Genomic DNA, 15,075 nt, shown 5'->3' on the forward strand with positions numbered 1-15,075 from the left:
GAAATTGTACCACCTCTTGCACATAAACTATTTCTCCAATTCAGATATAAGACCCTTCCCACTAAATTGTTCTGTAGTAAGGGGCAAACTAAGGCATTTCCTGATAATAAATGTCCAGCTTGTAAAGGAAGCCCTGAATCCCTAGTCCATCTGTTAATTGTTCTGCCCACATCACATTACAAGAACTTAAGGGGCAAGTGGATAACCCCTTTGTGTAGGCTTGTCGTTCCTGGCCACTATCTCGACATGCTCAGAATTCTTTCTGTAGACACCAGTAGAGTAATAGTTTTTTTTTAGCAAAAGTTCTGTTAGCTCTATGGATCAAACTCTCAAATTGCATTGTATAATAATTTTTTATTACATTTTAATGTTATATATGAAAGAGATGTATTTTTATATGACTCTTATTGTTTACCAATATTTTAAGTGGCTTCTCCATGTACTTTTTAATATCTTTGTGATCAAAATAATGTTATGATGCTGATGGTAAAGAAAAAAATGTATTCTTGGAATAGTTAAACCATAGATATCCAGATATACAATTTTCAATGTCTGTGAGTTGGAAGGAGATCAACTTTGAAGACCTCACAACTAAACATAAAGGAGGATAGCTTTACAAAACCTTGTAAACTAAAGAAAATTATAGAAACACCTTTCCAGAAAACTCTAAAAGACAACCTTCCATACATCCATATAGTCAGTCTCTGCATATCTGGAGAACGTTTTCAAAAAAGGAAGACTGCTTTAGTGATGCAACAATATTACTTAATAAACTCCAGGAAAGACAATATCCCAGAAATGAGCATAAAAACGGGCATGATATATCCCTAGAGACCATTTCCTTTCACCTAAAGCAAAAAATGAATTGAATTGTTTGGTCCATGTAACAGCGTTTAATGGAATTGCCGATTTTGGGAAAAAATAAGCAATTTAAAATAACTGGCACATTGTTTCAAGCCTCAGCAAATTCCAAAGCCCACCACTCTTTGTCCTAAAAAGTTGTTAATTGGGCAGTTTAAGTTATGAAAAATGTTTTTCAAAGTGCTGGATGTATAACACTGAGCTCCAACTTGATCTGGTTTATGTGTTGGTGACTATATTTATAAAAAAATAAAAAGTATTTTTCTTGATAAAATAAAGCACATGTACACTCTGAATCCTTTGTATACTTAAGTAACTTCACTGATTGATGGTTAGTGGTGGCTCTTTTTCTGAAAAGTATCAAATAATGTGGAGGCAGCGGAGGGAAACCACTCTTGTGCTGCTCTGTTGGCTTCCCGCCAGGCTGACAGTATTCACTGTTGGCACAGGAGCTGGCATGTGCATCTACCGCCTGCATCCTTGCAGATGGGTTGAGGCCTTATTGCACCGGCCGAATCTCCATTGATGTCTTGCCTAGCAGTTCTGGGCCTCAGGGTTGGGGCCCTAGGGCTTGAAAAGGTGCACCAGCCCCTGTGGAGATGGGGAACTTGTAGCAATTCTGGATTCAAGCAATCCTGCTCTTCCAAGATAATATTAATTAATCCTATGCTGACCGCTGGGCCCTGACCCAGGTCAGGGGTAGGTTTGAGACATAGTGGCGGATCGCTATGCACCTGTTTTCTCATGTCTTTTGTTTAGAACAGGAGACCTTCAAAGAGACAAAATTCTGGCACCAGTAGCTCGATCTTCATGAGTTTTGCCTTGTTTTGCTCCTGATGGCGAGCTCCATCAACCCGTAGCATTTTCAATAGGCCCCCTTGCCTCTAAAGTGGGTACTTGGCAGGTTACTGGATTTGCTGGCTCCCTGCACTAATCTCCTCGTGTCCTGGCTCCTGGTGTGCCTCTCCTTCTGATGGGGACATTTTGCACAGCCCCTGCTGCTGTCTTTCAGAGCACCTGGGATGGGTGAGGAGTACAGATCTTCGGCAGCTGGTACTTAGGAGGCATTAGGGGGCCAGCTCCACTGGCCTTGTACAGACCCATTTAGCTCGAGACAAAGTCCTTAGCAGGACATCAGATGGCTCCTCCTTCCAGCTATCTATTTCTCTACTACCATTGCCATCCAAGATTAGTGAGCAAGGGTTTTTAAGTAGTGGCGGAAAGTTCAAGATACCAGTCTTTCCTGGCCAATCCTAGGGTGCCACATCATCCCTCCACATCTGTCCCAACCCTCTTTCTCAACATTTTGGGACAATTAAAAATGGTGCAGTAAAGGGTTTTCTGTTAAGAACTCCACTGTGAAGAACTCCTCTGAAGACCTCAGTTCCACCCCTAGCTAACATTATTAACAGATCCCGTCCCACCAAGCATTCAAATGGGAGCCCCTTCCATTTGGCTACAGATGTCTAGGCTTCCTCCTAGTTCAGTGGATCTAACCTGTCCCTGGCCAGATGCAGTGTGACGGCTAATTATCAGATGCCGATTTCCCCCATGCCTCTTTCCTGTCCGAGGAGCTGGGTCAATCACTGTTAACTGCTCCATTTGTGCAGGGAGGCCTTTGTTACCTCTGCTGGGGAGCAGGATAATTACCTTGGTCCAGCTGGTGGAACAAAGGCCTAGAATCGGTTTATGAGTTGAGCCAGAGAAATATGTCAATTCTTGACATTCCATAAGATGTAATTGTAGGCTTGCATTGGATCCGGCATAATCAAACTCTGTGTGCATGTTTACCCCAGTTTGACATGTTTTTGGTCTGTGTAGGTCTAAGTGGAGCAAAACTGCACTCTAACACAGATTTCACCTATATGTACAATACAGTGAAATTACTACAAATCTTCCAGTGAACCCTATTGACCTATCTATGAATATCCACTAATATTATAAGGTCTACCCCAGGTCAGCACAGATCCATGCAGAGTCACTGCTGTGTCATGCTATTTGTGGGCAATTACTAGGCTGCGCACAGCAGCACATCAGTGTAGCTATAATCCAGCCATGGATGCACTGATGAGGAAACAACCAGGAAGTCATTTTGTAGAGGATTCAAAGTCCGGGGTATCTTTCCCGAATGGTTCATTTTGTGGAAAGCTGATTTTACTACTTGAGCTATCTATATGGAAGCTGCGTCTGAAGCAACCATCCCATATTACCTTTTGATTTCTTACCTTTCCATTGATTGGGAACTTTAGAAAAAATACAAATTGTATAGGAGGTAGGGCAAGCTTATTTGTTTTACTGGGCGATATGGACCAAGGACTGGGTTTGAATTTGTTGAGTTTTAGCTTCCTTAACAGCCGGGGTTGCACGGCTTGAAGACTCACATATATGGGATCCGAGAGGAAGAAGCCTTAAGTGCCTCCATATGGGAAAGGAATGTGTGGTTTCCCAGTGCCACATTTTGGATGCAATCTGAGAGGAGGGACTTTAGCCATTTGTTGAAATTGTCAGAGATATAAACTATTGAGAGGAGGATGTATAGAAGGATATTTTAGTCTACTATGTTGGATATGGTCGGGAGGCCCGGAAGGTTAAACATGTTAAGGCAGCCACGTTCAGCACCTTCCAAAAGGTCTCTTTGAGGGAAGACACATAACTGGAGAAAGATGATGAAGCCTGTAAAAAAATATCTAGTGTCGCTGTATGAGATGCAATGATAGCCATAGTGAAGATTACAATTCTGCCCACAAGAACATTTCTCTTTAGTCTTGATCAAAGAATTATTTTATCTTATCTGGATTCTTGCAATAATGAAAGGGATTCCTTTAGGTATAAATATGCATATCTCCTGCATTCTGTTGGGGTTATTTAGGATCTTTTGGCAATATCTTCTACTTTTGAGCTACTTATTATTCAATTTTTTTCACCTCACAAACTTTTACTATATGCTTAATACCCTCATGTTTGGTTTTCCTTCAGAGATTCTTCCCTGCCAACTCATTGAAAGAGCATCCTAAAATGGTACCTAAATCTGAATTTTCCAAACACCTTTGAATATTTTACTAAACCTTTGGAGAACTTCTTTTCTAAGTTGGGAGCTTCCATATAATCCAAAGCTTTGGAAAATGTGAATAAATGTTTTCAGACTTTAAAACCTCAGACTTACTTGAAAGCGACTTGCTCCCAACTGCTGTAGCCAAGATGACTCTTTGTCATTGGAAATCAATTGAGCTTGTTGCAAAATTCTGTTCTTATCAGAACTCTCATCCACAGTCTTCCACCATCGCCCCTTTGTTCTGTTGACTCTTTTGTTCATACCGCCAATCATGCTTGGGTAGGCAATGGACACCTGAACACCACAATAGTTTCCTGAATTCAAACAGTTGTCAAATGTTTGGGATGAATCTGTATTCTTTTTAAGGACTCCACCATAAAATGGCTACTTTTCTTTGTTTCATGAGAAAGGTACTTGAGTACCCAAAATGTATATTTCACAGTTTCATCACCACAATGTCGTGAGTGGTGTACAAAAGTGCCCCTTTTTGTCATGGTCACTCCCATCTTTTGTCTGCTATTTGATGCAATTTTGACAAGAAGTGCACTGGGGGTCCTGCGGACTAGGTCCTCAGTGCCAGATCTCTTTCCCTAAACTGTACAATTGTTCCCCTAATTGGCAATACCATTGGCACCCCTGTAAGTCCCTAGTAAATGGTACTCCAGGTACCTAGGGAAGGGGTACTAAAGAGGGTCCCTAACCGCTGCAGCATGTATTGTGCCTTCCTAAGGGACCCCTCATCTAACTCATGCAGACTGCCGTTGCAGGGTGCATGTGTTGGTGCACCCTGCAACGGCAGTCTGCATCTACATTCTGAATATTTCATCAACAACATAAAAAATGCCTATCCAGGCTTTTCTTCTAGACACATGAGGATTCACCATTCCTTATAGCGCGACCTAGTCTATGTGACCCAATGCATTTCGGGTGGTGACTGCCCTTCTTCAGGGGTTACTGCAAATTAAACAAATAACATATCAATAACCATTCCCCATCCTAGACTTATCTGCAGTATTGTTACTTTATGCACCCCTCCACAAGTGCAATCTGACCCTCAGTGTTATGCAGCCAATAACTAAAAAACCGAACCACCATGTGTGCGCCCATTGAATTCATTGTGAAAATAAAATAAAATAAAACGACAACATGTGTCTTGGCTTACATATCGAGTCAACACGCTCCGTGTCAGAAAAACCATTGCTCAAAACTAAACCCCTGTTGTCCCCCAGAAAAAGAAACCTGTTGTAGCAAATCATATTTCAAAGAAACACTTAGAAAACTCATTTACCTACATCCAAATACACACCAAAGCTTATCAAACGCCCAAGTAAATGTGCTAGTTAAACCAACATAAACGTCTCAAGTGTATTTAAATACTACCACGTGATTAGACCAAAACACATGACACCAAAAGCCAAAGAACTAAACAAAATACTGTGATTATTACGTGCCCCCACAAACCAGAGATAATAAAACATATTAAAAATGCAGAACGTATCTGAACACAAAATTCATCAAAATGCCATCTTCGAAATCTTGATCATTTACACAAAAATATCCACACATAGAACTCAAACAATAACGTGATGATAAAACCATTATGCAAATGCTACAGATGAATCGACTGTGTGGGTAAGAAGCCTGCTGATGTTCTTTGTGCGTCCAACTGTGCCAGAAAGGTGAACCTCCATCTTCCCCATTAACTATTTCCTTGACAATGTTCCTTCACATGCTTAATCTGCGGGTGCAAACTGACCGGTGGACGGAAAAGAATATGTATCTGTTCATCTAAAGTGGCAGAATGCACACCAAGTTTCACACTTGAAATGCTCAAAGGCTTTATGTTGCAGCGTCCAACCCTGGAGCGCGCTCCATCCATGCGCATAGAGTTACTTAAATATAGATTGGAGCCTCGTCAGGTCCCAACCCAGGATGCACAGCGTAAAGTGAGTTCACGAACAACTAAGTTGCAACAATTCTTTCATTATTAATTCCTTTTATTTCCTCCCATTATCAGTAATCCATTTTAATCCAACTTCTTCATTCTGAATATTTCATCAACAAGTTCAACAAATGCCTATCCAAGCTTTTCTTCTAGACACATGGGGATTCACTATTCCTCATAGCACAACAGTCTATATGACCCAATGCATTTCGGGCAGGGACTGCCCTTCTTCTGGGGTAATTGCGAATTAAACAAATACCATGTCAATAACTATTCCCCATCCCAGACTCATTTGCATTATTATTACTTAATGCACCCCTCCAAAAGTGTAATCTGACCTTCACTGTCATGCAGCCAATAACTAAAAAATCATGTGTGCGCCCATTGAATTCATTGTGAAAATAAAAAAAACTACAACATGTGTCTTATTGATATGTTATTTATTTGTTGAACTTGTTGATTAAATATTCAGAATGAAGACATCGGATTAAAATGGATTACTGATAACAAGTGGAAATAGAAGGATTTAATAATGAAAAAATTGTTGGAAATGTAATAATGAAAAAAATGTTGGAACTCGGTTTTTTGTGAACTTACTTTACGCTTTGCATCCTGGTTTGGGACCTGACGAAGCTCCACTCTATATTCAATTAACTCCACGCACATGCATGGAGCACGCTCCAGGGTTGCACGCTGCACCATAAAGCCTTTGAGTATTTCAAAAATGTATAAGTATGAAACTTGGTGTGCATTTTGCCACTTTTGATGAACAAATACATAGCCCTGTGTGCCATGCCTGAAGACACTGCATGCAGTATAGATCGGTCGCCCCAACAGCAGGCCTTACAGCCCTAAGGCAGGGTGCATTATACTACATATGTGGACATATCTGCATGAGAAGCTATGCCCCTGTGCTAGCGAAATCAATTACTGCAAATACAAGTGACCAGGGAAGCCATTTTAAGTATTTGTGCTGGGCATTGGTCGAAAACAAGTTCGACAGCTGCATGATGGCTTCACTCAAACCATATTTGGTATCAAACATCTTGTATTAATAAACCTAGACTGATTCTAGTGATGGATGTATTAAAACATGCACCCAGAGCGCACCTTAGAGGTGTCCCCTGAAAACCTACCAGCTACTAGTGTGCTGGGTGACTGGTTCTGACCAGCCTGCCACCACAGACGAGTTTCTGACCGGGTGAGGGGCCCACAGTCTCAGGTGGTCAGGAGCAAAGCCTACTCCGGCAGAGGGTGTTTTAAGCCCCCTACAGCAGGATGACCTTAAATCATCATTCAAAGGCAGGGAGCTTCAAAGAGCCCACCGCCTTTGGTATGCAAATCTGTTTTCCCTCAGAGGTGATGCCACCCCCCTGACCAGGGCCGATTTGGCACCCAGACAGGTGGGAAAATGAGTAGTCAGAGAGGCGTGTTCACCCTTTGGCAAGTTCCACCCCTAATGTGGGCTACCTGATGTGGGCACAACATTTAAAAAGTCTGCCTTCTTTGTGATGGCAGAATGTGGAACTCTGGAACAGGGTTATACCCACTTCCCACAGTGACCCCATTGGTAAATAGCCCATTGGCTACCACCCTACACTCCCCTAACAACCCTAAATCTAGTGTTTAGGGGAGCTTCTGGCACCAGGAAGCAAGAATAGAAGCACAGCAAATGATAGGGCGCCAACCCTGCTGGCCTTTCTGCTGTCCTTGGCAATTGCGCCAATGACAACTCTCCTTCAGCTGCCTGTGCCTCCAAAAGCCTGGGAGGACTTCCAGCCTTCACCCAAGACTCGGGAACTCCTGTGGAGTAGCGGAGATACTCACCTGCAGGCACCCCAGGAGAGCTGCAAAAAGCAAAAACCTGAAACCGAAAATCACCACTGCACCCGTGCAACTAGCCTACGTTGAAGTGGACCAGCGGTGCCAGTGTGGTCCCCAGATCCAAGAGAGCTGAAGCCCACCTTGGGCTTGCCAACTGTGGATTTCCCAATGTCGCCTGCAGCCTCTTTGTGCAAGCTCCCTCTATTGCAAGTGTCTCCAGTGACAGAAACCCGATGCCACAGGACACCTTTGCACCAGGCCGCTCCGGCCCGAGGAGAAGAAGACCAAAGGTGTCCCCAAGTTCCTAAGCATTGTGAGACCTGAGCCCCCTTGTTGGTTCAGCCGGACTGGCGCCCCAGTCCAAACCTGCAACGTCTTTTTAACTGCACCGATCCCTATTGACTTCAACTGGGCACCCGACACTGTAATGTACCTCTGCACCGGCCTCCCTAGTGTTGCCCGAGGTGACCTGTTGTTGCTGCCTTGGATGCTGCCCCATACTCACCTTAAGTCTGAAACACTGGTCCTGTATGTTTCTGTGAAGTATCTGTATGCAATATATGCCTTTCCTCCATAGGGTAATATAACAGCTTCAGAAATTACACTTTGTAAACTTTTTTGAAACTAAATATTTCTAACTCGAAACATACTTACCTGATCATGATGACTTTGGTGCCTAAATATATATATTCTTGTTATTTTTATAAATTGGTGTGAATGTCCTTATTGAGTCACGTGTACCATTTATTGACTGTGTGTACCCAGCAAGGGGCATATTTACAAGAAATTGGCATAGGGCAGAGCTGCAAGGCTTCTTTGTGTGCTACCCAACACCAATTTGAAAGGGCAGCAATGCACCGTATTAACAAGATACAGTGCATTCCTGTCCTTTCAGCCAGTGCCGGTGCACATTTTGCAGCCTTGCGCCAACTCAGGCATCCTTGCTGCAGAATGCAGCACAAATAGAAAGAGGAAAAAGCTAGGAAAAATGAAAACATTTCTCCTCATTACGACTACATGGTTTTGACACATTCCCAGATTTATGCCATGTTGTAAATTTGGGAATGTGTCAAAATCCATGGCCGTTGCATGGGAACACCCACCGCAATGCCCATGGAATGCCTCTTAGACTCAAAGTAAGCCAAGGCAATGACTTGCGCTGCTTTGCCTTACTACGGGGCAGATTTATGTTGCACTTGCGCCACTTTTGCGCCGCCGTTGCGTCACTTTTGTGACGCAGCAGCGGCGCAAATCCTGCGCCATGGTGCGGGGTATTTACAACGTGACGCATCTGGGAGATGCGTCACGTTGTAAAGCCCTGCGCCACATGTAGGCGTTCCAGGACAGGTAGGGGCGTTCCGGCGCAGGAACGCCTCCTAAAAGTGGCTGAGTGAAATCTACAAGATTTCACTCAGTCACTTTTAGGCCCATGCTGCGTCAAAACCCTTGACGCAGCATTGTAAAGATAGGGCCCCCCAGATCATTGCTGGAGCTGCGTCACGCTTGCGACGCAACTCCAGCAATGCGCCACTTTTCGGCACAGATGCGTCACGCATCTGTGCCGTTTTTGCCCCATGGTGCGCCGCATTATAAATGCGGCGCATCCATGGTGGCGCAGCTGTGGCGCATAATAACTGGCGCATCCCTGCTGATATGCAGGGATGCGCCAGTCGTCATAAATCTGCCCCTACATATCTATGAGGCCATGCAAAGTGGCTTTGCGTGACCTTGTGGATATGGGTCTGCATACCATGCCTCATGGCGCAAATGTGCCACAAGGGGCTTGTAAATAAGCCCCTAGATGTCCAACACTCCTCTCTGATAAGCCTAAGGCTGCTCGGCCACACTACCACCTAAGAGAGCACTTTGGGATTGCTAGAGAAAGCCTCTGTCCACTTATAAGGGATACCTGGACTCTTTGCACAGTATTCCTCATTTTGGTATACTATATAAAGAGTTGTCTTCCTGCAAGTGATGTTAAATGTGAGATCATATGAAGTGCATGATGTGGGTGCAAGTTATAATTATTTAACTGTACTATAACTGGTGAATTTCAATGGTTCAGTGGTGACTTCGTGACCTAACAATAACGTCACTCTAATCTCAGTTTTTTCTATGAATTTCTTGGGTTTTTTAAACATAATCTAAGATCATATTACCGGACCTAACTATAGAGTCACTTTAACCTTTGTTTTTCAGTTCATTTCTGGGTTTTTTTAATGTAAGGGAAGATCATATTACCATACCTATATAGGAGTCTTTAATCTTTTGTTTTTGCAGTGAATTTCTGACGTTTTTGATCATGTTCAGCCAACACCCCACTGAGCACAACATACGGCCTTGCCCAACACCGTGGGTGGCCAACCCTATTCTATGCAAGGCCTTTGGCTGTACACAATGGGAGATTGGTCAAAGGGAGTGGGCATGGCTTTCAGCAGTACATAGTCGTGCATTAGCCCTATGTCAAACACATTATAAGTGGCCAACCTCTACTGCGCACTGCCTATGTCCTGCACAAAGCTGGTTTGCCACTGGGTCTGCTGACCCAGTCGCTCTTGCCTGCTCTCCGTTTTTAGTTTGCTGACTCTACCCTTCTCGTCCACCCTACATTGTTAGCTTGCTGCCCCTGTCCCTTCTGTCTGCCCTCAGTGGACTGGGTGCCGGCCCTGAACCTCCTGCCTGCTCTCTATGGTCTGTTGGGATGGCCCTCCCTCCTCCATTCCAACATTATTTGTGCGGCGCCTGCCTCTCCCTCCAAACGTTTGAGGCGAACTTTCCTGCCCTGGACCCCCAGCCTACCCTTGGTACTCTGGGTGCTGCCCCTTCCACTTGTTCTCCATGCTCCGTTGTGCGGCTCCTTCCCTCCCAGATGCCCTCCTAAGTCAGCTTGCTGAACCTGGCCCCACAGCCTGCCCTCTGTGGTTCATATGCTGCTCCTGCCACTCCAGACTGCTCTCTGAGGTCAGATTGCTGCCCCTGCCACCCCAGCTTGTCCTCTGTCATGCATGTGTTGCCCCTACAGACTTAGCAGATTTAGCTTACTTTTGGTATTTTCATGTTTGTGCAGATCTGTTGCAGGAGTTCCCATTTATAAAGAGAAGGGGGGACAAAAATCGTTATAATTTGTTAATAGCAATGACACTATGTGACAAACCTGCACACACTTTGGCACTAACTTGGAAGGACTGGTTTTCTGTTGGTATGAAACATTTTGTATAGATTTCAGGGCTTTATCGTTTTGTGTTAGCTAATCCATAAGTAACTTTTAATGGTGGTGTCTTCAGTTGATATATATATATATATATTTATATATATGTGTGTGTATATATAGATATATATATTTATATATATGTGTGTATATATATATATATTCACTGAAAAAAACATAGGTTTCACACATGTTATAGTTAGCTGGACATTTTATTGATAAAAAACCAATGAAATTCCCCCGTTATAGTTACTGTAGGCAACTATAACTCACGCGACCGCAATCCTCTGCTGATGCTAATACTGTATTTAGACACTTATTTGCCCATGTCTCCTTCCATTAAATTTTAGCTATACATATATTACAAATATTTTTTTTTCATAAAGACACATATGTCATCAGCAGAGGATTACGGTCGCGTGAGTTATAGTTGCCTACAGTAACTATAACGGGGGAATTTCATTGGTTTTTTATCAGTAAAATGTCCAGCTAACTATAACATGTGTGAAACCTATGTTTTTTTCAGTGAATTTGCAAGGTTTTTTAAATGCTAATTCCTAACTATAACGTGTGTGAAACCTATGGTTTTTTCAGTGAATTTGTACGGTTTTTTAAATGCTAAGTTACTTTACGCCATTTGTGGCGTGCGCGCCCACTTAACGCAGTTCGTTCCGTGCGCGCACGGTGCGCTTCGCGCACCGTGCACGCACAGTGAGCACGCGGTGCGCTTCGCGCACCGCGCGCCCACTTTACGCAGTTAGTGCCGTGGATGGGCCATGTACGCACGATGCGCTTCGCGCACCGTGCGCACATGGAGGACATATTATGCGCTTTGCTGTGAAAGGTAAGTTTTTACATTTACTACATACGTATGTACGGTTTTTTAAATGCTAAGTTACTTTGCGCCATTCGTGGCGTGCGCGCCCACTTAACGCAGTTCGTTCCGTGCGCGCACGGTGCGATTCGCGCACCGCGCGCCCACTTTACGCAGTTAGTGCCGTGGATGGGCCATGTACGCACGATGCGCTTCGCGCACCGTGCGCACATGGAGGACATATTATGCGCTTCGCTGTGAAAGGTAAGTTTTTAAATTTACACATCAAAGTGTATGCCATGCAAATATGGTGACCTTCGGGCTCCATTTGCACACGGGGTGGGGAGAGTTTTTTTTTTTTTGTTTTTTTTTTACCATACGCGTACGGTAAGCGTAATCGGCGATTTTTCGTAAAAATAAATAATATGAATTTTTGACCTTGGGGTAATTGTGGGAATCCATTAGTCCTGGCTAGATGGTAAAGAGCTGTCTAAACAGTCCCTTTACATGTTTTTTGCCTTTGTTTTTCCTCTCCGCTTAAGAGTGCGAGAGAGAAAATGGCGGCCGCCGCTTCCTGGTTTCGGACGATTCGAATGTTTACTAAGAACTAACAGCCAATCAGAATCGCGCTCGCGCACGTCACCGTACGCGTACGGTAAGCGCACCGTAAGCGCACCGTAAGCTGGCTCAGATATATATATTGATTTAAAGGCTATTTTCTCAGAATCTACTGAACAGATTTACACCAAACCTACAAAAGGCACTTCCTTGACCTGAGGACTATCTCTCTGCCATATTTCAAGTAACTCTGTTCAGCCGTTCGGGCTGTAGCTGTGTCTAAAGGTCCTATGGAAAAATGCATGGGAAAAACGCGTTTTGGGACCCCCCTTTTATCTCAGCCCCCGCTTGACGAATCCCCCCGAGACTTTCAGGGTAGGAGCGGAGCACAGCGCCCCACCTATTTTGAAAATTTGGCGAGGATTCGTCGACCGGCGCCAAAGTTATTCAAAATAGAATGTTGCGGATTTCCTATGGAAACAGGGTCCTAACTATAACTACCTACTGGCGACCGCCAGTAGGTAATATATATATATATATATATTCACTTAAAAAACCATATGTTTCACACACGTTATAGTTAGGAATTAGCATTTAAAAATCCTTGCAAATTCACTGAAAAAACCACAGGTTTCACACGTTATAGTTAGCTGGACATTTCACTCGTAAAAAACCATTGAAATTCCCCCGTTATAGTTAGGTCAGCTAACTATAACTCACGCGACCGCAATCCACTGCTGATGACGTCACATATTACATCACTGTATTCACTAAGATACTGTTAATAGGTCAGTTATACAATTAATTTTACAAAAAAAAACATCCATTTAGACACTTATTTACCCATTTATTCTTCCATTAACCTTTAGATATACATATATAAAAAATATTTATTTTTCAGAAAGACACATATTCACTGGATGATGTCATCAGTGATGTCATCAGTGGTGTCATTTGAGATGTCATCAGTGATGTCATGAGTGATGTCACTGACCATGTCATGAGTGATGTAATATGTGACGTCATCAGCAGTGGATTGCGGTCGCGCGAGTTATAGTTAGCTGAACTAACTATAACGGGGGAATTTCAATGTTTTTTTATGAGTGAAATGTCCAGCTAACTATAACATGTGTGAAACCTATGGTTTTTTCAGTGAATTTGCAAGGTTTTTTAAATGCTAATTCCTAACTATAACGTGTGTGAAACCTATGGTTTTTTAAGTGAATTTGCAAGGTTTTTTAAATGCTAATTTCTAACTATAACGTGTGTGAAACCTATGGTTTTTTTTGTTAATTTGTAAGGTTTTTTAAATGCTAATTTATGTATGTATTATTATATTTTATATATATTTATTTTACAATAAACTACCTATGTATATAGTTATAGATTGACTGTATCCTGTAATATGGAATGGCTCAGCTCTTTTTTTTTTAATTTGGATAAAGTTGAACAGCATAGTTAATATCTTCTATAAACAGTTTAAAATGTTTTTTTTTTTTAAGGGTTTTTCACCGTGCGCGCACGGTTCGCGCACCCCGCGATTTAAAAAAAATAAAAATGTTTTTTTCACCCTTCGGGGTCCTTCAGGGACCCCCTGACAAAGGCTAGGGGGTCAGGAACTCTCTACCCTGCCCCCTTTTCACGTTCTCCACCTTTCTATTTCACTGCGATACAGAAAATGGCGTCCGACACTTCCTGATTTCGACCGATTCGAATGTTGACTGACATCTAACCACCAATCAGAATTACGCTCGCGCACATTTGGTGCGCGCACCGTGCGAGCACCGTGCGCGCATATAGATATTTATGACTTTTAACTGCAATTTTCTCAGGAACTACTGAACAGATTGACACCATATATGCAAAAAACACATGCCTGACCTGAGGACTACCTCTTTGCCAAATTTCAAGTAAATTTGTTCAGCCGTTCGGGCTGTACCTTCGACTAAAGGTCCTATGGGAAAATGCATGGGGAAAACGTGTTTTGGGGCCCCCCTTTTTTCTCAGCCTCCGCTTGACGAATCACCCTGAGACTTTCAGGGTAGGTGCTGAGCGGAGCGCCCCATTAGTTTTGAAAATTTCGCGAGGATTCGTCAACCGGCGCCAAAGTTATTCAAAATAAAATTTTCAGATTTCCTATGGGAACTCGGTCCTAACTATAACTATCTACTGGCGACTGCCAGTAGATAATGTATGTACTTATATATGTGTGTGTATATGTGTGTATATATATATATATATTTATATATATATATAAGGGTTTTGGTTCAAACTATAGGCAAAACCCACAATTTTAGACCTGCTCTATCGCTGTATATAGAAGTCATCCATCCTGTTTTACGCTTGTACAACATAGTTAAGGTGATAATGGAAAATCCTCATATTTATAGAGGAAGTGAGCAGTGGAGAAGCCACCAGTGGAATTTTCTCAACATAAGAAACTATGGGGGATATTCACAAGGAAGTGGCAGAGAGAGGCGTTAGCCTTCTTAGCCACTTTGGAAAAGCAAGCCTGCACCATTTTCACAAGGACATGGTGCAGCCTTGCTTTTCCCCTGCAATGGTGCTAAGTTTCACAACTTAGCGCCAACGCAGGCACCCTTACACCAGAGTGCAAGGGTGTCTGCAAGCAGGGAGGTTTGTTTATGTACAGGAAGGTGTCCCTTCCTGCACATAAACAAACCTAAAATGCCAGTTTGTAACTTACATGTGTGCTGCTTCATGCAGCACACATGTAACTTACAAAACGGCATTTTTAGAAAAAGGTTTGTTTAGGTACAGGTAGGGACACCTTCCTGTACATAAAAAACCCA

The 15,075-nt window shown here is 43.0% G+C and overlaps 1 protein-coding gene across 1 annotated transcript in view; it reads left to right on the plus strand.

Annotated features, from left to right (window-relative positions):
• The window catches only part of DNER (delta/notch like EGF repeat containing), a 1,164,201-nt gene that overhangs the window by 1,106,813 nt on the left and 42,313 nt on the right, over nt 1–15,075 (plus strand). The window lies entirely within an intron of this gene.

Source organism: Triturus cristatus, chromosome 11, assembly GCF_964204655.1.
Source record: "Triturus cristatus chromosome 11, aTriCri1.1, whole genome shotgun sequence".
NCBI lineage: Eukaryota > Metazoa > Chordata > Amphibia > Caudata > Salamandridae > Triturus > Triturus cristatus.